At 45.2% G+C, this 25,281-nt stretch overlaps 1 protein-coding gene and 1 non-coding gene across 6 annotated transcripts in view; one reads left to right on the forward strand and one right to left on the reverse strand.

The window, feature by feature from the left end:
* The window catches only part of LOC126484374 (myocyte-specific enhancer factor 2), an 890,132-nt gene that overhangs the window by 582,823 nt on the left and 282,028 nt on the right, over positions 1 to 25,281 (forward strand). The window lies entirely within an intron of this gene.
* Positions 2,937 to 3,009, reverse strand: Trnaa-cgc (transfer RNA alanine (anticodon CGC)). The gene has a single exon. It is a non-coding gene; the product is annotated as a tRNA-Ala (tRNA).

Consider the following 25,281-nt stretch of genomic DNA (forward strand, 5'->3'; position numbering starts at 1 on the left):
GCCGCGCATTGTGGCCGTGGCTGCGGCGGTGGCGGTGGCGGCGGCGGTGGGCCGGGCCCCGTCGCTCGGCTCCTGGGCAGGCAGACGAGTGATGGCGCCGCGTTAACCTCGCGCGCCGCCGCCATTGACACACGAACCGGCCCGCTCGTTGGACCGGCCAGGCTGCCCAACGTCCTCGTGCTGACTCTCCGTCGAGATTCTCGACTCGCATCCGTGGATATCGGATTCGCCGTTCTTGGCTTGGCGGCCCTGCCTGATACATTAGTCGCTTCATTTGTTTCCTTCTTCGCTCACAACGGGCAGTCATAAACAATTCATATCGCCCAGAAAAAATCAAGTTGCGACCGTCAAACGTGTTAGTGGTATTAGGCCCTTCTCTACATATTTTTCCTAAAGATGGATAACTTGGCGGAGACCTCAGTGTAGTCGGCATATGGCTGCTTAGGGAATATTCTACCTCGAAAATCACCTTGTTATTGGCTGGCTGGTGTTGGGGAAGGAGACCAGACAGCGAGGTCATCGGTCTCATCGGAGTAGGGGAGGATGGGGAAGGAAGTCGGCCGTGCCCTTTGAAAGGAACCATCCCGGCATTTGCCTGGAGCGATTTAGGGAAATCACGGAAAACCTAAATCAGGATTGCCGGACGCGGGATTGAACCGTCGTCCTCCCGAATGCGAGTCCAGTGTCCAACCACTGCGCCACCTCGCTCGGTACCTTGTTATTCTGGAAATGTGTATCACGCAGTGATTTCTTCACCAGACGGAAGAGGTGGTGACAAGTGAGGAGAATACACACGGTGATGCAAAATTTGGTAGACCAAAGAAGAAGCGTCTATGACTGTTCCCAGTGCGGAATGCGCTGGCAGCAAAAACAATCCCTTGGAAACCTTCTTGCAACGCTTCGCCTCCAGTAACCTCGCCAGATTTCCGTAGTCTACTCCTGTGACTGACTGCCTGTTAGCACCATGCTTCGACAGTCCTGAAGCATTAAGCATCGCCTCGCCCGATTATGGGTTGGTCTTCGACATTCTCACCGGTGGTGAAACCAGAAGTTGCCGTTGAATGCTCTGCTCCTTTCCTTCGGAGTCATAGTGATGCAGCCAACACTCGTTCGTTGTGATTAGCTGTCGAAAGAAGTCATGCAGAATGGACTGGCGGAACTGCAACACCTCTGCTGCTGCCTCCGTTGAGCGGCTTTTTCGAACGGTTTCAGCAACCGCGGAATGCTGCTGGCGGCAACCTTTGTCGTATTCAAAATGTCATACAAGGTGCTGCAAACCGGTCCATCACTGATCTTCACTGTTTCTTCTGTCTCCTATTGTGATACACCATACGCCAGTCTTCACGCACCGGGACCTCCATCCCTTTTGCAATTCCTGGACCTTCCCTGAGATATGGTCCGCCGCTTCGTTCTTCGTCATTCAGATTTGTTTGTGCACACTAGAAGCGCCTCGACTTGCCAGGTTAGCTGAGGGTGCTAATGCGCTGCTCCCTGGAATTGGTTAGGCGCGCCGGCCCCGGATCGAATCCACCTGGCGGATTAACGACGAGGGCCGGTGTGCCGGCCAGCTTTGATGTGGTTTTCAGGCGGTTTTCCATATCCCACTAGGTGAATACCGTGCTGGTCCCCAGACCCCGCCTCAGTTACACAACTTGCAGACATTTGAAAACGTTCGCACTATTTCATGGCTTACACTAGACCAGACAGGTAGGGTACACTAATTCCGTTCCAGGAGGCACGGGGTGGCGACAGGAAGGGCATCCGGCCACAGTCTGACACTTAACATCGCCAGATCCGTAATAACAAGGCCCACCCCGCGCTGAAGTGGGACAAAGGCCCGAAGAAAATGATGACACTAGAAGCGTCTGACCACCCAACCCACTGTGTCACCTGGTGCGGCAGTGTTTCCGTACACTTCTGCCAACTCAGCATGGATAGTGGTTGCGTTGTTCCTAGAAAAAGGATTACTGCACGATATCCCACTTTATCTGTGGGCTGCGACGTATTGTTTTCGCTCCTCAAACGAATAATAATGCAAAGGAACTGAAATTTCTATTTAATGCTAGATGGTCAACACGAACATAAAAAAGTGGCATATAAGTAAGACACAAGTAGTTACATCTTGAAACTTCCTGGCAGATTAAAACTGTGTGCTGGACCGAGACTCGAACTCGGGATCTTTGCCTTCCGCGGGAAAGTGCTGTACCATCTGAGCTACTCAAGCATGACTCACGACCCGCCTTCACAGCTTCAATTCTGCCAGTACCTAGTCTCCTACCTTCCAAACCTCACAGAAGCTCTTCTACGAACCTTGCAGAACTATCACTCCTGAAAGAAAGGATATGGCGGAGAAAAGGCTTAGCCACAGCGTGGGGGATGTTTCCAGAATGAGATTTTCACTCTGCAGCGGAGAGTGCGCTGATATGAAACTTCCTGACACATTAAAACTGTGTACCGGACCGAGACTCGAACTTGGGACCTTTGCCTTCCGCGGGCAAGTGCTCTACCAATTGAACTACGCAAGCACGACTCACGAGCCGCTTTCACAGCTTCAATTCTGCCGGTACTTCGTCTCCTAACTTCCAAATCTGCAAGGTTCGCAGAAGAGCTTCTGTGAGGTTTGGAAGGTAGGAGATGAGGTACTGGCAGAATTGAAGCTGTGGAGGTGGGTCGTGAGTCGTGCTTGGGTAGCTCAGATGGTAGAGCACTTGCCGCGAAAGGCAAAGGTCCCGAGTTCGAGTCTCGGTCTGGCACACAGTTTTAATGGTGGTGGTCGTTAGTATTTAACGTCCCGTCGACAACGAGGTCACTAGAGACGGAGTGCATGTTCGGGTTAGGGAAGGATTGGGAAGGAAATCGGCCGTGCCCTTTCAAAGGAACCATCCCGGCATTTGCCTGAAACGATTTAGGGAAATCACGGAAAACCTAAATCAGGATGGCTAGAGACGGGATTGAACCGTCGTCCTCCCGAATGCGAGTCCAGTGTGCTAACCACTGCACCACCTCGCTCGCTCACAGTTTTAATCTGTCAGGAAGTTTCATATCAGCGCACAATCCGCTGCAGAGTGAAAATCGCATTCTAGTTATATCTTGTATAACACTTTTGATAACAATATTGAAACTCAGTATTTTTGGGGTATGAATACAGACAGAACACAGAGTTATCATTACATGAATAGTGCTCGCCCACTATTGTAACAGGATTTGCACCGGAAAACTAAAGAAAAGATGTATACTATTTAGAGCTTGTCGATGGGATTCGTGCTTATTTGGTTGAACCGATACGTTTTCGATACGCTGTGAAAACTGATTTCACTTAGGTAGGATTCATCTTGAATCTTGTTTTGTTGGCCTAATCGTAATTGAGTGGGTGGTTTTCGTGAGTGGAGTTTATAGTTGCCGCTAGGTTTCCTGGTACGGCGCTGAAAGACAACTAGAGTCTGATCCCGTCCAATGGCACCCTGTCGGACGGCCAATTTTAGTACCTCCGTCCGGCGAACGGATCGCAATCCACATTGAAACACGCCCTCGCTTTAGGAGACAGTGTAAAGATATTTGGAATTCACCTACGACATTAGCGCACCACCTAGTGATAGGGAGCTGAATGTGACCACTTCTCCTCCTTTTACCGTCCAAATTTACTGATGACAGAGCGTCAATGTGCCAAAGTGTAATTTTAGAAAGCATTCTGTAACATCCTTGCTTCTGCGGATATCGCTTCGTCTGCCGCAACCAGCAGCCATAATGTCGGGGAAAAGCCTGAAGATGGTCTGAGGAAAGGGCCAAAATCGATTTCTAACGAGTAAAACCTGAAAACGCGATCGAGACTGTGTTTATTTGATTTGTAGTACCAAAGTGGGTTATTCAGCGCCGCTGCTGGCACGAGATTTGGCAGTGTCATGGGGCAAATATAGGTCAAAATGACACAATGTGCGAGACTTATTTTTTTCTATAGACCAACCTTTTTTCAGTGGTTTGGGGGTCGCGTTATAAGCTTTTACAACCACATACTACTCAAGCTCACCGACACTGCTTTCTCACAGATTAATCTGACAACTGTTTACGCTGTATTTATGAAAACATGCAAAGTGCACGACGACTTATTGATTACGTAAAATATAGAAAATATAGACGTGTCACAGTACCTTTTTGTTTGCGCATTCATTTTAATGTGTTATGCAATCCGACTATACAGTAAAATCTTGCACGAAGTCTGAGAACTAGAGTACTGAACATACAGTGAGGGAAAGCCGCGCGTCTGAATTTTCTCTTACGCTCAACTATATGTAAAGACAGAGTCCTTAAATCTGTACAGGTTATCGTCGAACGTTGCGTAATGTTATCGTGTACGTCAACTTTTGGACACATATTGCAAACGACGCCGTAAAAAATATTTTAAAAAATTGTAAGAGCTGGCCATAAAAAGCCACTTTCAAGATATTCTACAATCCAGTTACTCTTGTAAGTGTCTGACACAGTAACCTCCTAAAGGCGAGGTGACAGTTTGAACATCAATTTACAATTTATCCAAGCTACTCAATCGATCTCTTTGAGGACAGTGAACTCGACAGCTGACGCCAGAGAGGGAGGCACCGGAAATACTGACCCGATCCGTTAATAATTTTTGATTCCGTTTAAGAGTGGGTTGATAAATATTAAATTAACAGCACTTAGTTGCATAACTTGGCTTCGCATGTTTGCCGTAATTTTTTTATTTTATTATAAAAAAGTGCCGAGAGCAATTCCGTAGAACTGTGGCCAGCCTCTATCTTTTACATATTCTTTACTGAATTCATTACATTCACGTTAGATTCCGTTGAATACCGAAACATACATTTACCCTTGTGACCGAAAGCAGTGGTACACGATCCACTTATCACTGCTCATTTTGAAGCTTCATCCCTTACGTTACAAAATAGTATAGCCTGTACTGCTTAATATTTTATGTGTCCTGATGCCGTACTTCAGGCTAACAATATTAAAGGTACGAATGAAGTTGTGGATAACTGACGTTCTTTCCTTAGCATCTATTCATGTGAACCTGCTGAAACCTTAGATCTGTTGCCATCGCTCTCAGAAGCAATCGAACTCTGCGACAAGATGTGTTTGAATATTTCCTTATGAACAGATCATGCATTACAGGCCCAGTTAAAATACCACATATGCATGCACCGTGTCATTCAAAGAGGGCACAAGACACAGTAGTGCTCGTCTTCCCCGCCTCCAAAACAGTCACCCGACAAAATGTAAGATTATGACGATGTTGTTCGTCTGTTTCGACAGCAAGGGCTTCATGCATCAGGAATTTCTACCTGACGGAGATGGAGGAAGCGATGGACACCATGTCGTTGACTGTCGCTTGGTCTGCAGATCGTGTTAGTTGGCATAGGTCTCTTCCGCTTCAATAACGAGAGTATCCAACAAAGCATGACTACTGTGGTTCGAGCAACTCCACAAGAAACTTTTGCTGGAAGTTTTCAGACGTTTTACAACCGACAGCAGAATAGTGTTGTGGCTTTGAAGGCCAGTAAAGGTATTTTATTTGCAACTTTTGTTTCCTTCATTTTCTGAAACAATTACCTAACTTTCCAGACGCACCTCGTATTGGCACATAGCAGTCTAGGATTGAACTAAACAAAAATTAAGCTCGATTGGTGATTGTTAGTGAAACGTACTATATTTTTTCTTCTGTAGTGTATCTGTCGTATGACATTTCAACTCTAAAGGCTGTGCCTCATGTCCTTTCCTACCTTCATTTGTATTTTCGTCCTCTTTTTAATGTCATCCGTCATTCCAATTCTCTTCCTACTTCTTCCTCTCGTTCCTTCCATTTTCAATAATTCTTTGTTGCATACAATTCTTACGCAGTATATGTCCCAGCCAAGATTTTTTTTGCTATCTCTGAACACTTCCGATAGCTTTCTTTCTTCCCCTATTTTCTTCATGGCTTCTTTATTCTTAAGTGTGTCAGTACACTTCACCTTAAGCATTCTTTTCCGTTGCCACATTTCAGAGTTCGCAGCTCGTGGTCGTGCGGTAGCGTTCTCGCTTCCCAAGCCCGGGTTCCCGGGTTCGATTCCCGGCGGGGTCAGGGATTTTCTCTGCCTCGTGATGACTGGGTGTTGTGTGATGTCCTTATGTTAGTTAGGTTTAAGTAGTTCTAAGTTCTAGGAGACTGATGACTATAGATGTTAAGTCCCATAGTGCTCAGAGCCATTTGAACCATTAGAACCACATTTCAGAACTTTCTAAATGTCTGAGCAGCGCTGCCGAATGACGACAGTAGTCAGCGCGGGCCGGGCCGGCGCTGTCGCTGGAGTGCTGGTTATCTTTGTGTTCTAACAAGGGAACCTCCCCATCGCACCCTCCTCAGATTTAGTTATAAGTTGGCATAGTGGATAGGCCTTGAAAAACTGAACACAGATCAATCGAGAAAACAGGAAGAAGTTGTATGGAACTATGAAAAAAATAAGCAAAATATACAAACTGATTAGTCCATGAGAAGATAGGCAACATCAAGGATAATGTGAGGTCAGGAGCGCCGTGGTCCCGTGGTTAGCGTGAGCAGCTGCGGAACGGAAGGTCCTTGGTTCAAGTCTTCCCTCAAGTGAAAAGTTTTAATTTTTTATTTTTTATTTTCAGACAATTATTATCTGTCCGTCCGTCCGATGCGATCACTTTTTTGGGAGTGATTATCACATCGCAAAGAAAACCTAAATCGGGCAAGGTAGAAGAATCTTCTTACCCATTTGCCAAGTGTACAAGTTAGGTGGGTCGACAACATATTCCTGTCGTGTGACGCACATGCCGTCACCAGTGTCGTATAGAATATATCAGACGTGTTTTCCTATGGAGGAATCGGTTGACCTATGACCTCGCGATCAAATGTTTTCGGTTCCCATTGGAGAGGCACATCCTTTCGTCTACTAATCGCACGGTTTTGCGGTGCGGTCGCAAAACACAGACACTAAACTTATTACAGTGAACGGAGACGTCAATGAACGAACGGTCAGATCATAACTTTGCGAAAATAAAGAAAGTAAAATTTTCACTCGAGGGAAGACTTGAACCAAGGACCTTTCGTTCCGCAGCTGTTCACGCTAAGCACGGGACCACGGCACTCCTGATCTAGCATTGTCCTTGTATTGCTTATGTTGCACATGGACTACTCAGTTCGTATATTTTGCTTTTTTTTCATAATTCCACACAACTTCTTCCGGTTTTCTCGATTGAGCTGTGTTCAGTTTTTCAAGGCCTATCCACTGTGCCAACTTATAACTAAATCTGAGGGGGGTGCGATGGGGATGTTCCCTTGTAAGTTCCCTTTGAATACCTGTAATACGAATATCGCACTAATGTGCGACCGCGCTATTGAATGGGCACGTAAAATTTAGGTTTAAAAATTATTTCGTTCGTAATGGGAAACCAACCGACGTTTTCCGTCGACGCTGAGCGTCGCACGAAAGACGTGATGAGCAGTGTTTGTCTCGGCTGACTTCAACTACACATCGCAAATATGAAGTTGCATATATTTGCCGAAAGACGCGAGAAAATGCGCCTGACGTCTCTCAGGATGGGCACCTGTTGTATCTGTTTGAAATATAGGGTGATTTTTCCACCGTGTACAAACTCTAGGGATAGATCGATGAAAGGATACGGAACAAAAATGGTCTATGAACTTATGTCCGGAGATGCATGGTTTCCATGTTAGACTATTTATTAAATCATATTTTGTTATAGAGACTGCGGTCTAATTAGCGTTTACGATGCAGCCACAGTTACAGTATGCATGGTTTCCTCCTAGAGGATAGTACTGTTCCTCAAACGTCATGCCCTATCGTCCTCTCCTGCCGTAGTAACTGGTAATGTTGGGTCCGATTCTCATTTCTCTTGCTGACTCATCTCGCAGTGGGTGTGGGGCAGCGTTTTACACATTGGCTGCGTATTCCAATGGAGGGCTTGCGGACATAATGTTTACTTACTGAAAGGCAAATGGCAACGGGCGGCGGGTAGCAACGTTGTATCAGGAGACCTATCCCCGCCGGCATCAACGACAGCGTTGAATGTTTACAACACTGTTTCGCCGTTTGTCTGAGACAAGATCGTTTCAGGAAGCAGGAAATCATAAAGGATGTACCTGAAATGTCAGGACAGCAGACCTGGAGGAAAATGTGATTAACGCTGTGGAAGGTGACCGCCGTGTCAGTACCAGGCAGTTGGCCCACCAGCACAGCGTAAGCCAGACGATTGTGTGGAACATTCTCTAGGAGAATTGTTAGCCGGCCGCTGGTGGCCGAACGGTTCTAGGCGCTTCAGTCTGGCACCGCGCGACCGCTACGGTCGCAGGTTCGAATCCTGCCTCGAGCATGGATGTGTGTGATGTTCTTAGGTTAGTTAGGTTTAAGTAGTTCTAAGTTCTAGGGGACTGATGACCTGAGATGTTAAGTCCCATAGTGCTCAGAGCCATTTGAACCATTTTTGAGAATTGTTACCCTCCTTATCACTTACAGCGCGTGCAGGGCTTCCTAGAGACAGACTTTCCACATCGGGAGCAGTTTTGTCACTGGTTTCTTCACCAGGCAACCACGATTCCAAGATATGTGTCATCCATCCTATTTACAGGTGAGGCCACATTTACGCGGAATGATATCTTGAACTTTCGTAACAGTCGTCTGTGGGAAAGTATGCAGAACTCCCACGGTGTGGTTACAGCGAGTCATCAGCATGGGTCCAGCAGGAATGTGTAGGCCGGGATAATTGTAAACCGTATTTTGGGACCGGTGTTCCTTCCACGTCGACTAACAGGCCGGAACTATCGGCGTTTCTTGCGAATTATTTTGCCTCCCCTGCAGGAAGAAGTGCCATTGAAGATTTGAAGGGTTATGTGGTTGCTGATGTGGAGACACTTGAGCATTGTATTCGTGCTACCTTTGACACTGTTCGGATGCAGCCTGGCCGATGTGAACGTGTGAGACAGAACAAGCTATGGCATCTACTCCCATGCATTGAAGCACATGGAAACCATTTTCCATGTGCACGGTACAGCACGTATTAGACCGCAGTCTCCGTAACAATGTATGATTGAATAAATGGCCTCTAGCATAGAACCAAGCATGTCCGCACATCAATTCATTATACCTTTTTTGTCCCGTATCTCATCCGTCAATCCCTAGAGTTTGTACACGGTGGAAAAAACCACCCTGGTGACAGATGCGTACGTGGGCGAAGAGCTAGTTGCCGAAAAATGAAATAAAATGTTTATTTCAAAATAAAAGAACAGCCTACCCAAGAAAACGACTCAGTGTACGTCAAAGTAACGTTTGCTATTTGCGTCAGCCGCGACGTGCAGTACAGTGTGGCGGTACTCGCGGACTGGCGCCCTTCCGTCAAAGAGTGAGGGCCCAGGAATCGGAGCCGGCGCTGCGCGAGGGCCGTGTTGTCGGCGAGTCGCGGCACAAGTGTCGGCGGCGCCGGCGCCGGCTTCGGCCGCATCTCGCCGGCGCGGCGTGCCGCTCGCGCACCACTTGAGGCGAAATCTCGAGTGGCCGCCGGCTGCCTGGTGCTGCTGCGTGCTGCCGCCGTATCGGGACGCGGCGCACCGGCGGGGAAAAAAGTGTACGGGCCGGCAATCCGGCAGCGGCGCGCCACGTGCCGCCGCGCCGCCTCGCGGAAAACGCACCGCACCGCACTGCCTCTTGGGCCGGCGATTTATGCCGGCCGAGGTCTGCACTGTGTCCGGCCCGCTGCTTACGGCCGAGCGCTTGCATGTGCAGCGCCCTCTCGCCGTCACCGTATCTCTGGGCTCTCATTGACCGCCATATGCTCGTTATTTGGCGCGAAGCGGGACGCCGTGTGCAGACGGGACTCGTCTTCTCGGCTCGCGAATAGACTACGGCTGCAACGTCCTGTGTGGCTGCTACAGTTGACACCAGAGAAGAATACCTGCGAGGGCCAAGGTGCGGGCTTTTAACAGTCAGTCCTTCGTGCGCTTGCTCCTTTCCGTCCCTGCTGTCCGTGGCCGATGTACGTTAAAATGAAGGTCTTATAACACAAATCAAAGCAACAAACCGCTGGTTCCTTTAAAATGGCACTGCCAATTTCCTTCCCCATCCTTGAAACATTTCGAGCTTGTATTCTGTCTGTAATGATCTCGATGTCGACGGGATGTTAAACTTCAATCTTCCTTTTCAATAGCCGTTACAATGCGTTGCATGTGTTGCAGGTATACTGCGCAGTGATTTTTGTTTTACATTCGATAATAAATTCTAGTAGTAGTAGTAGTAGTACGGACGTGAAAGTCATGACTTTCTTAAAGAAAATACTTGATGCATAAGCGAAACATAAATTCTGTTCCTGGTATTTGTATAATTGGGAGACAGTCGGGAAAGTAATGGCATCTGCATTTTCGTTAGTGCTGTGTGAGTTATTTACGACACATTATAAAGTCACTTAAGAAAGCAAGTATGTTCCGGATAAGTGAGCACGGTTCAAGACATGTGAAATCTGTAAAGCGTAGACAGATGTTGAGGATTTCTGTTGGTGACTGTTGATATAGCTTCTCATTGGTGAGTGGCTTAGTCTACATGATAATCTCATCAGCGATAACGCTATAGCTAAAACACCGGACAGTAAAGAAAACTAAAGGATAACAAAATGGGAATTAATGTTATTAAGTTTGTGATGTTGAAATGGCAAATACTTTATTCGTGTGGTTCCCATCGTTTTGTTGAGTCCGAATATATCTGGGCTATTCTGTTTTAAGTACGTGCTTTCCTCTGCTGTCCTGTTTGTCCACACCCGTCCTTTGATCAGTTACGCAACTATCTACAATTGCAGCTAGTGCTACAGTTGTTCTAGAAACAGCACCCTTGGTTGAGTATTATTCCTCCGTGACGGGTGCTTTTGCGCTGCACCGTCCGGTCACCTGCGGGCGTACCGCGCGGCCTGTATTAAATATGGACCGATCCCTACCGAGTCTCTGTCAGTCCACTCCCACCACAATTGCTTTGCATCGGAACGTCAGCTGTGGCGCTATTATCGCTGTTTGCCGCAGCGTACCTCGTCATTCATGACTACGTTTACCGTGCTGCACCATTTATGTACCGTCCACCGCTTCGATCTGCTGTGACAGTTAAAATGCCGCTCCAGTTCACGAGCAGGAATTGTTTCTCTTTGAGGTGCACTGTCGCAAATGGATTGTGTTATGCCATGACGCGCCAGTCCGGTATTCATCAAAGTTTGTGGAGGTGTTCTTCACGTAAAGCGTTCATTCCGTTCGGAACTGATATCCATCATCAACATCAGTATAAGGAGTGACCCCCCCCCCCCCCCCCCCAGGGGAGGAATACACCGTTGTATTCGTTGTGGCAAGCAACCAGTCTCGAAATGGCATTTTGAGGAAGTTCTTGCTATGGCTGACACATCCTCTATCAGTTTATAAAGTTTGCTGTCAGAAGGCCTTTATGAAAGTCTATGCCTTCTCATCGCATCACAGGCATGCTCTGTGTATGACAAATCTAGGGACCGTTCAAGGCCAATTACGGACCCGTACATTCGTCAAGGCATTTACGATGGCAGGTGGAGTGTGGGGGTTTGATTTATCCTGCTGGAATAGGCTATTTGGTGAAAGGTTTTTCTTCCTTACTACATACTAGCGAGTATTCTGCCGTCCACCAACAACTGAAGGGTCTGGTGCAAGACCGGAGTAACTCCTTTCCAGCTACGTGTGCGCCAAAAGTAGTTGCATCTTGGTGCAAAAATGGAACAGATCCGCTGAAAACTTACGGTAATACGAAGGTGGTTTGATGAGTCTGGTAAAAGAGTAAGAAAAACGTTTATTTCGTTAACAACTCACCTTACTTCTCCACATAGTTGCCTTCGAGCGATATACGCTTGGTCTGCCGGTCCTCCAGCTTTTTCATCCCATCGGAAAAATAGGCTCTGTTAAACTCTGCAAAACTCTAAGCTAGAAAAGAGGAAGAAGTCACTTGTACCTAAGTATGGTGAATAAGGTGGATGAAGAACTAATTCAAAGCCCAATTCATGGACTTCCTTCATTTTTATTGCTTATGTGTGTGATGGTGCGTTATCCTGGTGGAAGAGTACTTTTCTGAGTGACAACCTTGCTCCTTTTTTTCAGCCAATGCAAGTTTCAAACGATCCAACAATGAAGCAGTATAGGGTCCAGTTATGGTTCTGCCTTTTTCCAAGTCATCTGTGAGGATTATTCCTTGAGAATCCCCAAAAAACAGTGGTCATCAGCTTACCAACTGACGCAATGGTCTGTGCCTTTTTCGGAGCATTTCCACCGTTCTTTGTGCATTGGTTTGACTACCATTTCGATTCTGGTGTGTATGATGGATCGAGATTTCATCGACAGTCTTTGAGATTTCGGTAAAATATCGCCAGTCATTGTGTTGAAATGTTGTGCCAGATGCGCTTTTGTTCAACTATGAGCAATCGTACCACCCACCTCGCACGCTGCTTCTTCATAGCCAGTTCTCCATGCAGGATGTTATGCACACACTCAGTTGAGATGTCCACATTCGCAGCAGTCTTACGAATTTTTATTCGACGGCTTGCATTACCATTTTATGGATTTTGTCACTAGTTTCCTTTGTGGTGACCTCAACTAGATGGCCGGAGCGCACTTCGTCTTCAGTGCATGTACGACCACTTTTAAATTCATTACTCCAAAAGTAAATGGTCTTCAGTGATAGTGCAGAGTCTGCTTGAACGTCATCCAATGCTGTTTTGATTTGTGCGTCAGTCCAATCTTCAAATGAAAACGTTTGATTACAGCACGAAACTCGTGCAGTCACACACTGACCAATTAAGACGGCTGCCAATAATGAACTGTACACTGCACATTGTTGAAATTCTTTATACGATCCCTGGACAAATCAAGCTTACTAACCATAAAGGTGCCACAAAAATGTTACATTGTTTCAAGTAAATTTACCAGACTTATGAAACCACCCTCGTACACGTCAAGAAAACTGTGCACCCTCCTGCGTATAGGTCAAAAGAGAGGCACCTGCAGGATCTACCTCTTTGTTTCCCCAAAGAGGCCCAGTAATCGTTCGGTAGGGTGGAACACATGCCGACTCTGGTGATGTAGTTCTGATTTCTCCAGCTGTTAGTTGGAGTAATGACGGATAACGGCGAACCGTCTGCTTCATCAGGCATTGAATTTAACACAGTAACTATGCAGGCAGTGAATCCTTGTGGAAAAATATGAATGCGTTTCGTGAAAGCGGTCTAGAAATCCAGTGAAGTGAAGAAGGAATTTGAGGAAGTTGAAACGTGCTAAGGGTGGCGAATATACAGATGTTACCAAGCTGGAAGCCTGCTAAAGGCTGCAAATACAGGGGAAACCGCATATCGATACTTCCAGATGACGAGAAAAGTGATGTCTGACACCATTCTGGAAAATAGCAAATCAAGAACAAGGGGATTCACGTTTAAAAGGTTTAGCTACTGCATATAGAGTCGTGAGACGCAGACCAACATCAGGGGCAAGTATCTGCCGAGCTTTGGAGCTTCGAATATAAGATAGTGTGATATGCAATACTTTCTGAAATGTATGATTATATGTTGCTAAGTAGTGGTGATTTCACTCTATATTATTTATCTTCAGATAATGGTGCGACGAAAAGAATCTAAGCTACGCAAGACAGAATTGATTCTTTTACATGTGATCAGCAAAAAGCAATTTACATAGCAGCAAACGTTACACCTCCATAAAACAAGAGAGGAAAACATGAGACCAGGCCTAATGCCATTCCACAGATCATTAGACAACAAATAGACGGCCACATAAAAAGTTTTCCGAAACGTTTATCCCACTACTTGCAACTGAGAAAGAGTTGCGTCTTAGAAAAATGGAGTGAACAGTGAACTGAGGGATAAATCCGAAGAGGTACGGGAGGAAGCTTCTGTTGAATACTGTGTATGGACTACCACCTAAACATGCCACTTAGTGATACATTTTACAGCCATGTTCTGTGTCGATGGTGCCAAGGAAAAGACCCAGTTTTATATGGATGCTGCAGTGAGTGGAAAGAAAAGTTCAAATGAGGTAATCAGCTTTTTGAATCACTACTTTGGGAGTATACTGAGTGTACATATTAGATATCTATACATATTATCAGGTAACTGTTGTGCCCAATATAAGAATACGGCATAGCAAACTGGAAACCATTACCCACCGGTTTCCTGAACTCGGTCATAGTTTTGTGCCCTGCGACAGGTGTTTGCGTCTAGTCGAGAAAATACGTGGAGAACAGGTTTTTTTTCTGCCACAGGACTATAAGAAAATAGTGAAAAACACTTTACCATCGAAATTCCATGTAATCACTGGCAAACACTGCTGTGACATGAGACTTTACGTCACATCTATAACGTTGCTTCCAAAAGAAACTTTAAAAGCAGTACCAAAGACAGATTTTTAGCGTATACATGTCGAGAGTTTCGTTACATTCACAGTAGTCAGACCTGAGCCACCACGCATTATCACTTTAAAGTAGGTCCATTGACAATATCTCTCTCTCTCTCTCTCTCTCTCTCTCTCTCTCTCAGAATTTATGAAATATGCTACTCAGTTTGGCGTCTCTCTTGAAAAAATGGTAAAATGGAGTTACCGCCCTCTTGCACCAGACCCTTGTATGATGAAATCAGTCCTGTTGTCATACCCAGTAGCTCTCTGCAGCATGTTTGCAGAAGTTGGGAAGGTACTGGTCCCTTAGATTTAATGCTTCGTGTGACCTTCCACCAGGTCATGAACGGACACCTTGGCGTCGATGTGGCAGAGAGAGGCAGGAAGCGAGGCTCATCGTTAAACACCGCACAACGTCACTCAGCTTGCCATTTGGCTCTCTGGCTCCACACCGTCCAAGTCTCTGTTGTCTGCGGCTATTGTGTCAGCATTAAACGATGCGTGGCAACCCAGCTTCCAGTGTCTGTTCGCGACGGTTCGTAGTGACTTCAGACGTCCTTCCGAATTTCAGCTTGTGCGGAATTAGTATATAATTTAAGGGTGACTACACACTTCAACAAGATCAACGAACAACAGGATTAGCGTTGCCATAACTAACGAATACCCTCTAGTCCCCTAATGTTACATCAATACCCGTTCCCAACTGGCCATGGTTAATTGGCTAATGGAGATGCGTGGCTTCAGTGACTGCTTACACAACATTACTGATTTACGTAATTTATTAATAATAGTTCACTTAGAAACAAGTCTTAATACACCTCATAGAAAGGCTGGTTAAATAACTGTTCCTCTGATTAATTCAATAAATTCACTACCAATAACAGTAGCAAACAACATAACTTGCAAATAAAAACTTACAGAATCGTAATGGTAGAAAGGTACCTTACAAACTTCAAAATTCCTTTCATTTAACGCGCAGATATAAAAACATAGCCAAAACTCACAGTTAGTATATGTGTCAAATTCCAGTATTTATAACCTGCTGAACTGCCGCGCAGAAATGACAATTTCAAATCTGTCCAATGAGTAATCCTGATAACAGAAAATTATGTTCACAAATAAGAAATATAATAAGTTTATGACAACGTCCATCCCGCATTGGCCACACATTTACACAATCGTAAATTCCGTTGAAAAGTGACAGTCACTGCTCAGTCTCCACACAGTTAAGTAAACTAACACCGCAGAAGTCACTGTGGGTTAATTCACGTACCGTATTCCACTGCTTTCTTCTCCAATATCATGAAATCCTTATTGTGGGCGAACATGCTACAGCACAGCGTGTTCAGGTTGGGCCCACGCTGTCTTGTTTATCTGCCGTGGCAAAACACCCACAAACGACATGGCCACAGCTCGCCGTGAATTGCGTCCATACAATTGCAGAGCCCACGGCTTATCGTTCCACAGCAGCGTTGAATCCCAAAGCGTCTCGATTTCACCATCAGTTCGTTACCACAGAGTGCCAAACTTATTAACAATTCGGACCATCCGGACCCCAACACTCGCTCGGTACTCTCTAACCCACCACTCCTCGTCGCCAGAGGGCCACTCCCCGGCAACTCGGCGCCCCAGCATCTCTGGCGAGGCCAATACCGACCGTAACACTCGCGGCCGGAACACAATCGTGCGGAAAATCGGCACAGGCTGTAACCTGTCGTCCGTCGGTTCGTCAGGGCCAGACGAACTATCCTAGTGCAAAATTACAGTGCAAACAACAGAATCTCTAGTGAAATCTCCATGCCAAGGAGAATGCAAGAGGAAAGTAGGGGCTAATAACTGCTAACAATAACATTCAGAGTGTCATTTCCAGTACCGCAGACAAAAACCTATTTTCCATCCTAAATTGCCTGTATTTTTGAATGTTCAGCTATGTTTGCGTAAATAGAAATCTATGTTTATTTGTTGTATGCTCGTTTTTGCTGATTAATGAACAAGTTAAGGGTTCCTGCTTTACTTTATTCAGGCAGTTTTGCACTGTCTATACAGCCATTAACATAAACTCATGTGTCATATCAATACTTTTTGGAGTATGTCTATTCATTTGGACCATGTTGGTCCTATCATGAATCATTGATCGTTATTGTATGGGAACTTAATCGAGCATTTTACATTTCAAATAAATTTCTAGTAACTAGGATAAAAATTCATACTGAAGTCAGTCATTCGCAGTTGTCAAGCAAATTGTTCGTTAGCAGACCAATGTTTACCGAAGTTTTTTTGTTCTGCTTTCGTATATTTTCGTCTGTTTTCGCTACTAGGGCCTATGACACACCGTATATAGTAATAATAATAATAATACTCGTTGTCGTCGTCGTTATTGTTGGGGCCACATTGGATTACGCGATGTACAACAAAGGACATTTTCAGGGTTTTGGTTTATCTTTTTTTTATGGCCATGTTTTATTCTCTCGGAAGCTCTCTTCTGTTCGTCAGACCAAGATGTTCCGGTCCTCTTGAGTTTTTCTTCTGAAAGACCAAGTGACAAGCCTTTTTTTTTTTGTCTGTTATATCAAGCTGTGTTATTTTTGCGTTCGTCAGTTCATTTATTGCAGCAGTCGGTATTATTGAATCAGTTTTAGCTTTAGTACGACTTTCGTAGATTTCCACGACCTGTCTAATTAAACTGGTTGCCTCGATTCTTTTAATGTAGCCATAAAATTTTAGTTACGTTTATTCTTATCTGAATAAATGTCTGTGTACTTTTTCAATTTCGTTATTTAGCTTTGGTGTGTACGGTCCTCCTACGGTAGAATTTGGACCTAAAATTTTCTGCTTACTTTTCGTTTTCTCTGTTGGGTCGCCTCAATCTCTCTCTCTCTCTCTCTCTGTTTAACCCTTTCGGTCAGGGCGTCCTCATATAAGGACATACTAAATAAATGCTTAGTCTATTAAAATTCGTTAATTTTTACCATTCGTGATTGTTGTCCTCATATTTTTACAACCAGAGAGTTTATATGAGAACAGTGTCGACATCTCCTATGAATCTGTGGCACCACAAAACAAAATTGAATGTGCACAGTCACATGGACGCATCCCAGTAATCTTTGTACCTCCCATCGGCTAGTTAATATCTTCTGAGTTTAGGTAAAAAAAAAAAATTAATTATGCGTAGAAAGGCGCATTCTTGAAGGTGAAAACTAAAGGTGTCTTTCGGAACGAAAGGTGACATATTTATAACTTTATACATGTCTCTAAATGAGGACATTGTGATTCGAAGGTTGTAATAGCATAGAAATTTAGGACATTATTTCGCTGTCGTTTTAGTCATCTTACGGTGATATCACAGTGCCCCGAGTCCAGGATAGACGAAGGGCACTTACAGAAGAAGAAGTTATAGAGCCTCTTACTTCATCTGAAATTGACTATCTGTCCGATGATCCTTGCGATAATTTTGAACAAGGGGACAATGATGGAAGTAATGTTAGACGTTTCATATCATACGGTATATTGTAAGTTGAGTAGCCTAGCCGCAAAGCTCGCTAACTGCATGATAAGTGACACTGAGATAATCACGAAACACTCGTCCCATCCAAACGACAATGCATTGGCAGCGAGAATGTTATTGTTGCGTGTGTATTTGTTACAGCGCAGCCTTCCTAAAGGTGAATAAGAAAAATATCCATTCTAATCGTAACAGACTGAAAGGTAACTTTGAATGTCCAGACTGGTAAGTCTGATGTCTGTTCACGTGCTTTGCATCCGGGCATGGCAGGGCAACAGCCACGCCTATTGGACATTTAGCGGGTTTTGCACCCTAAGACAACATGCAGTTAGCCGCTTTTGAAACCGAACACGATTTTCGACAGCCATTTTCGATGGTTTATAGCCGGTTTTGCAACCTGAAACGTAATCATTCATGTACGCGCTGAAAAAATCTATACGGCCGGGTGCCCACTTCAAAATAGACATAAAATTAATTTAGCGGCATTTTCATCTGGGCTACTCAGATGTACGTTTTTTATGAGTTCTTCTTTTTGTAATAGCATTCTTATTATAGGTTCTGGAGATCCCTTACCATCAGAATTAGGTATCCTAAAAATAAGACACTTGATTTCTTTCACTTTAGGGCAACTGTGGCGAAAGTACTGACAAAAATTGATAAGCCAGCTGTGAGGGAAAGGAGGCGTCACACTAGTGACAGTCCAATGCCATCTCCAAGTACTTCAAAACGAGCCAATGCGGAGGTTCGTCCAGAAGCTGATGTTCGTTTGGATAACGTTGGGCATCTTCGAGTGGTCAGTGACAAAAAAATCATTTGACAGGTGCAAGAAGCCAGGTTGCAAAGGCAAAACCAAATTTTATTGTGTAAAATGTAACATTCACGTATGTCTGGATAGAAAAGAAATTGTTTCTTTGATTATCATTCTTCACAAGTGTAAAACCATAGTTTATGTATATAATCATTAAGTAAACTTTGCGTAATTTATGTATTTTGGTGAAATAAAATCAAATAAAATATTTTGACTTTTCGACTTATACTGCACACACTTGAACACAATGTCCTCATTTGGGGACGCGTTGTATCCCACCTTGGAGGGCACCTCGGAATATTTTTACACATCTGAAAAATCATAATTTAATTCGAAGAACTGGTCAGCAAAACCATGATTTTTTTCAGGAAAAAATTAGTTCGTGGCCGAAAGGGGTAAAAAGAGTTCGACAGTCCATGTTCTTGCGGCTGGAATGCGCAAAACTCTTACCTGGTATCGTTGTGTTAAGTCTCTTATAACGACGTCATCTGAGTCGGGAATCAGCGACTGCGATGTGTGTTTGACAGCGATGCCGGCACGGAAGCCTCGGTCCGCGAGAGATGCCCTGCCGCCGGAGGCGCACACAGAGCCCTCGTTGTGCAACGGTGGCGGGGGAGGACCGAAGTCCGCGTTTCGCAACTGCTTTTGACCGCCGGCTGATGCCGCCTTCTGTCACCTGCGTGCCGCGTTACGCAAGCTGCCATTAGCTATGCCGGCGGGGTGGCGGTTCGCCCCCCGATCGCTGATCCGCCGCTTTGTGCCGCTGTAGTCGCGTTACGTGGCTCCGCAGGCGCTGTCGCAGACGTAAACCATCTCGCTTGTAAAGAGGCAGTGGGCTGTTTCTGAAGACGACTCGTTCGGGCCGAACTCGAGCAGTTGTCAAAAAGGTGAGCTGTATGGGGCGATCAAATGAAAACTGAACACCCGCCACGTCGCGACCGTGGAATGGTTCCATTCAAAAGTAATCGCCACACCCTTTAATACATTTATCCCAATGGGGGAAATGAGACGATCATTTCTGTTTCGTAGAACGCGGTCGGCCTATGTGACAACCGCACCCACTCTAGCACTTCCTCGTCCTACTGAAACCGATGTGTACGCATGTCTTTCTTCGGGTGGCAAAAGGTGGGAAAATCACACGGTGAACGATGTGGGCTGTACGGAGGATGTGGCAATACTTCCCGAGCAAATCGCTGAAGCGTAGCCGTCGTCCGATTAGTACCGTGCGAACGGACGTTATCGTGCAGCAGGATGATTCCGTGTGACAGCATTCCTGGGCGTTTTTGACTTTATGGCGCGTCACAATTTCTACGAAATGTCTTCATAGCGCTGCGCATTTGTGTGGATCCACGCTCGAGAAACTCGACGAGCATAGGGCTCCTGCAGTCGAGGAAGGAGGTCATCGTGACCTTACTGGAACGTCTGTGAACAGCTATGGTTTTCTTTGGCGGGGGAGTTGTGGTATTTTTCCACTATTGGCTTTGTTGTTTGTCCTCGTTCTCGAAATGCTGGCACCACGTAAGGTCACGGTTACCTTGTTCTTTGACTGCAGAGTTCCTCGATCGTGTTGCTACAATCCATTCGCAGTGCTATGAAGACACTTTGCAGAAATCGCGATGCGCCATGAAGTCAAAACGACCATCAATGCTGTCGAACGTAATCTTCCTGTTGCACGACAACGCCCGTCCTCACACTGCGAATCGTTTAAGCGATTTGGTTGGGAAGTACTGCAACATCCTCCGTACATCCTGCAGCGTTCATCGTGTGAGTTTCACACCTTTGGCGACCTGAAGAAAGATTTGTGTGGACGTCAGCTTCGGTCGGACGAGCAACCGCAAGACTGGGAACGGTTGTGGATACCAGCGGCCGACCGCATTGTGTGTAACAAGAATTGATCATCTCGTCTCCCAAAGGGATAAATCTGTTAAGTTGTGTGGTCTCGATGTGTTGGGTGTTCGGTTTTCATTTGACTGCACTGAAATGGAGTTACCACCATCATCATGTCTTCTGCCGTACAGATAGGTCTTTCTCTGAACGTTCAGCGTCTTCCTTTCATTCCTAGTCTCCGCTTTCGTTTTGCAGTACGATAAATTACCTTTACGACATCTAAGCTCTCCAGGAAAATTGTTTTTCATCCCTTTAAAAGAGCGCATTAGTCGCTATGGAGGGCTGTAGTGGGTGTAAGAATGGTACCAGGGTGTCGTGTGACCTAACACCGCTGACGTAACTCATGGTTGTGTAAGCAACCAATCGGTTGTATGGGACGAGCACAGTGAGGTGGGCCGACCCGTAAACGTGACAGAATTGCAGAAACGAGTTTGGGCGTGTCCATGGTCACACCGTGAATGAAGTTGCCCCAGTTGTTGCTATATCAAGGCGTAGTATCCAGTGTGCCTACAAGGAAAGGTATACCACTTGCAGCCATTTAATCGGTGTAAGAACAGCGCTCGTCAGAAGATCCTAACCGACACGCAAAGAAGACGAGCGTTTCGCCCTGTTAATAAAATTTGGTTTTAAACCCGACAGGACTTGCTGCTGTCAGTGAATCCAAGTCCATCTCAATCAGGTTCCGAGGCAACATTGTCGAGAGAACAGTATGCGAAGCTTATTTGGTGTCAATAGACAGTATTACTCACAGCGGCTCGAAAAGCTGGAGGTCTTTAACGTCCCAAACAACATTGAAACTTTTTCAAACGATGCAAGCCATCGAATCCACCGACGCCCAATAAGAAATTTATGCTGCCTGCATTAAGACGTTGTAGTTCAGGCTAGAGGTGGTTCTGTGATGTTTTAGGGGCGATTTTCGTATCATGAGTTGAGCCCCATTAATCACGTTACCGTGAACATGAACCAGGATTTTTTGACATTCTCAGTGTGCAAGAGTTGTCCGTTCTTCTGTATCTTCGTGATGAATATGCCGCGGGCACTCCCGTCTTCCAAGATGACGAAAGCTGCGTCCACAAGTGGTTCACACGTGATTTGATCAACAGTCAGGTGCCCTATCGCTCCCCGACTGGCTTGGTTAATCAAACGATCGTAATCTCACATTTAATGGTTCTGATGATTCGGAAGGGCGAGTGAAACGCAGCAGTCAACATCCCTGCACTTTAGTAGCTGTACGAAATCTAATAACCAACGACTGAATTAAGCTCTATACGGCACACTTAAAGAAACTTGTGGACTCCCCTCCTTGACAAGCCTAGAGGCGTTGTTACGCGGAATTAGTCTCTTCGCTCTTGATGGTGACTAATTTGTTGTTAGCTAGGATATACTCCGACCAATAACTTTTTCTTCATTCGGAGTTCCTTCTACAGCATTTCTCTAATAATTATGCCACCTGTTCTATGGAATGTCCCATACATTCTTTTTCGTTTCATTATTATTAACTTCCTTTCTTTTTAACCTCCTTTCGTACCTCCAATTCCTAACTTTGCCTGTCCGGTGGACAGCTGTCTTCCTCCAGATCCACGTTTCGAAAATTCGTAAAATTGCTTCTTCGAGTTTTTGTAGTGACCACGTTCCCGCACCATACAGGACAACACTCCACACGGAACACGTGTTAATCTAACGACTCGTGGAAAATTCTGCATAAAGTATCCTTGTTTTCACTTCTTGTTTGCGTCTCATATCACGGCAGATTCTACATTATAAATGCTTAAAACAATCTTCTTCCTTCTCCATTTCTCTCTCAATTTCCCCCTTGAATATCATTGTTGTCTTTGTATTTTTTTAGTTTCATCTTCATATAATATTGTTACGATATTGTTCTTCGATTCTTTCAAACTGCGATTGACTGTCTTCTGATCTACAGCCAATAACGCTATACCATTAGCAAATATCGTACAAATGATTTCTTTTCACCTACTTCAATCGCTTCTCCTTCCTGAACGTCATTACCTACTACTTCTTCTAAATAAATGTTGCGAATGTCGGTGGCAAACAGCACCCTTGCGTCACGTCCCTGCTGGCTTTTACTTCTTTCTGAAATATCCTTTCATATTCTTTTTTGTGTATAATTTGTACGAAATGGAGAAGTAGTAAACAGAATAGGCGAGGAAAAGTATCTATTTAAGAGCATTCTCAGAAGAAACAGCTTAATAGGACATCTGCGATGTTTAGGAATAGCTAACTTGACGCTGTAAGGAGCAGCAGAGCGGGAAAAATAGCAGGGGCGGGCAATGTGCTTAAATTTTTTTTCTTTATTTTTTATGTAGAGAGAACGAGATTAAAACAATATACGAAAAGATGGAGGAAAGCACCAAACCAGTCGACATACGGATGTAGCAATAGCTTAATAAATTTCTTTATTTACAGTCCGTAGCAGTCTTCTGCAGGCTCTGCAATCTATCTATGAGTAGTGGGAGTCTCAGTGCGCGGAGAATCTTATATTTGTGTAGATGATTGGGAGAAATCACCTGGAAATAATAGACCTTTAAAGCTGATTTTTTTTATTACTTCGAAAGAAGATATTTTGAGGAACCCTGTCGTGACCACAAAACAACAGGGCAAAAATATCAAATTGATCACCCCGGCGACTGAAATTTAATTTTTTAATATTGAGCGATTGTACTGGAGAGACTAGACGTAAAATAACATCACTATAGACATCCCTTCTGACTGTTCTAAGTAAATATTGCATTTGCTAGTAGTTTTACGCTGCGGTAACGTGATGTATTTCTGCTCTGCGCATGGTCAACGTAAATATTTTCTCAATGCATGTTGTCTGTTTATTGCTGGAATATACCATCTCGTTATTCATCGGACAGCTAGCACAGATCACCAGAAAAACACAGCTGTTGCAAAGTAATTGTAGTAGTGTACTTATCTTTTTAGGGATGCACACAGAATAGAGCACCTAACATTACGAGTTCCTAAGCGGTCACATCTTAACAACGGTACTTAGAAAGTGAATGAATTTCCTGTTCGTAAGAGGAAGTATCTCGCTTCTTAAGGTTTATTGATTACTGTTTGCAGTGGGCATAGTATATTTAGTCCGTTGCTGTACTCTTAGTAGCTTTCCCTGGCGGAAGATAACGAGATTAACTGTTTGTCCTAGTACTGCAGGGATCCGTAAGCTTTCTCAGCATTATTTGTTGTGTACTTCCGCTCAGCCGATTACGTCGAAGAAAAGCTGCTATTGGTGCCGCGCCGGCGAGAGATAATGAAGCAGCGAAAGGGATGCGAGGATGAAAACAAGTCCCAGCCGGCCGGCTAAGGGCTGCGCGTCTGCCGAAACAATGCGCGGCGCCGGCGCTAACGAACGCGTGGGCGGCGTCGGCGTCGGCGGCGGCCGGGCGAGTCGGCGAACCCGGCCACTGCTGCTGGAGGCGGCTTCACGTCCCGGAAACCTGGACGACAACGCCGTGCTCGGTGCATCTAGTTCTTCGCAGTTCCTTCTACGATTAGTTTCACGTTCATTCCATTTCTTTCTAAACGCGGAATCATGACAACCATGCTTAGCCAACTCCAATAGCAGACGTTCCAAGACGTGCGCTCTACACCACCGTCTGGTTTACTGGTGAAATTGCCAGAGCATACCTACGTTCTTAGAGGGGTCAACCAATATATCGCTTCCTCCTACGTATATCTCGCGAAAAGATCATAAAAATTAGAGATATTCGAGACCACGCGGAGGCGTACCAACACTTTCTCCCCTCGCGAGTCATTCGCGACTGAAAAAGGGACGGGGAGCCGGGGGGAGAGAGAGAGAGAGAGAGAGAGAGAGAGAGAGAGAGAGAGAGTGGTACAAAACGTACCCTCCGCCGCACGCCGTTAGGTGGCATGCGGAGTATGATCGCAGATGTAAAGTTGTTCTGAAGCTGAAGGTTGGTTTCAAAACCACGGTGCTTCACTAGGCACGGTCGTATTAGAAGCTGCCTTTCTTCCGACGTTGGAACTAACTGACCCAGCTAGTAACTGGGGTACGTACTATTTGACATACACTCCATAACGCGGTGCAATCGGGAATTTTTAATTCCAAGAAGGCATTGTCAGAGGTTAAAGAAGCGACAAATGATGGAACTAGAACTGGACATGGCAGTCAGTTCCTTTGAATTTGTAGTTTAGAGGTGAAAGGCCTTGACTCTGCTCCACTGAAATTCGTGTATACCACACTTTTCCGCAATATTAGTTATGATATAAGAGTACTAACTTTCATCGTAATAACTACAGTGTGCAACAGAATTAAAGGATCACTTTTTCCAAACCACGTAATTGCCTTCCATTGCGACGCAGAAGTTTTAAATTTGGCTCAAAGGAGTCTACAGCTTTCCTCTGTAATGGTACAGAAGCGTGGCACCCTTCGACGTCAGTCTCTGGCTCGACGACGTTTCAAACAGCAAGGCGTCGACCCGTGCGGAAAAAGGCCAGAGCTCAGGAGCTCTTGTCACGTGTCAGGTGGGCTAATGACACCAAATTTCACCACAATTCTGTCACGCCAGAGTGGACACGTCACACGATGGGAAGGTCGTCACACATCCGTTACTTACATTTCACTCCTTCTTTTGGCGCCTATGCGGTGGAAGTCAGAACAGC

Source organism: Schistocerca serialis, chromosome 6 (genome assembly GCF_023864345.2).
Source record: "Schistocerca serialis cubense isolate TAMUIC-IGC-003099 chromosome 6, iqSchSeri2.2, whole genome shotgun sequence".
Classification (NCBI taxonomy): Eukaryota; Metazoa; Arthropoda; class Insecta; order Orthoptera; family Acrididae; genus Schistocerca; species Schistocerca serialis.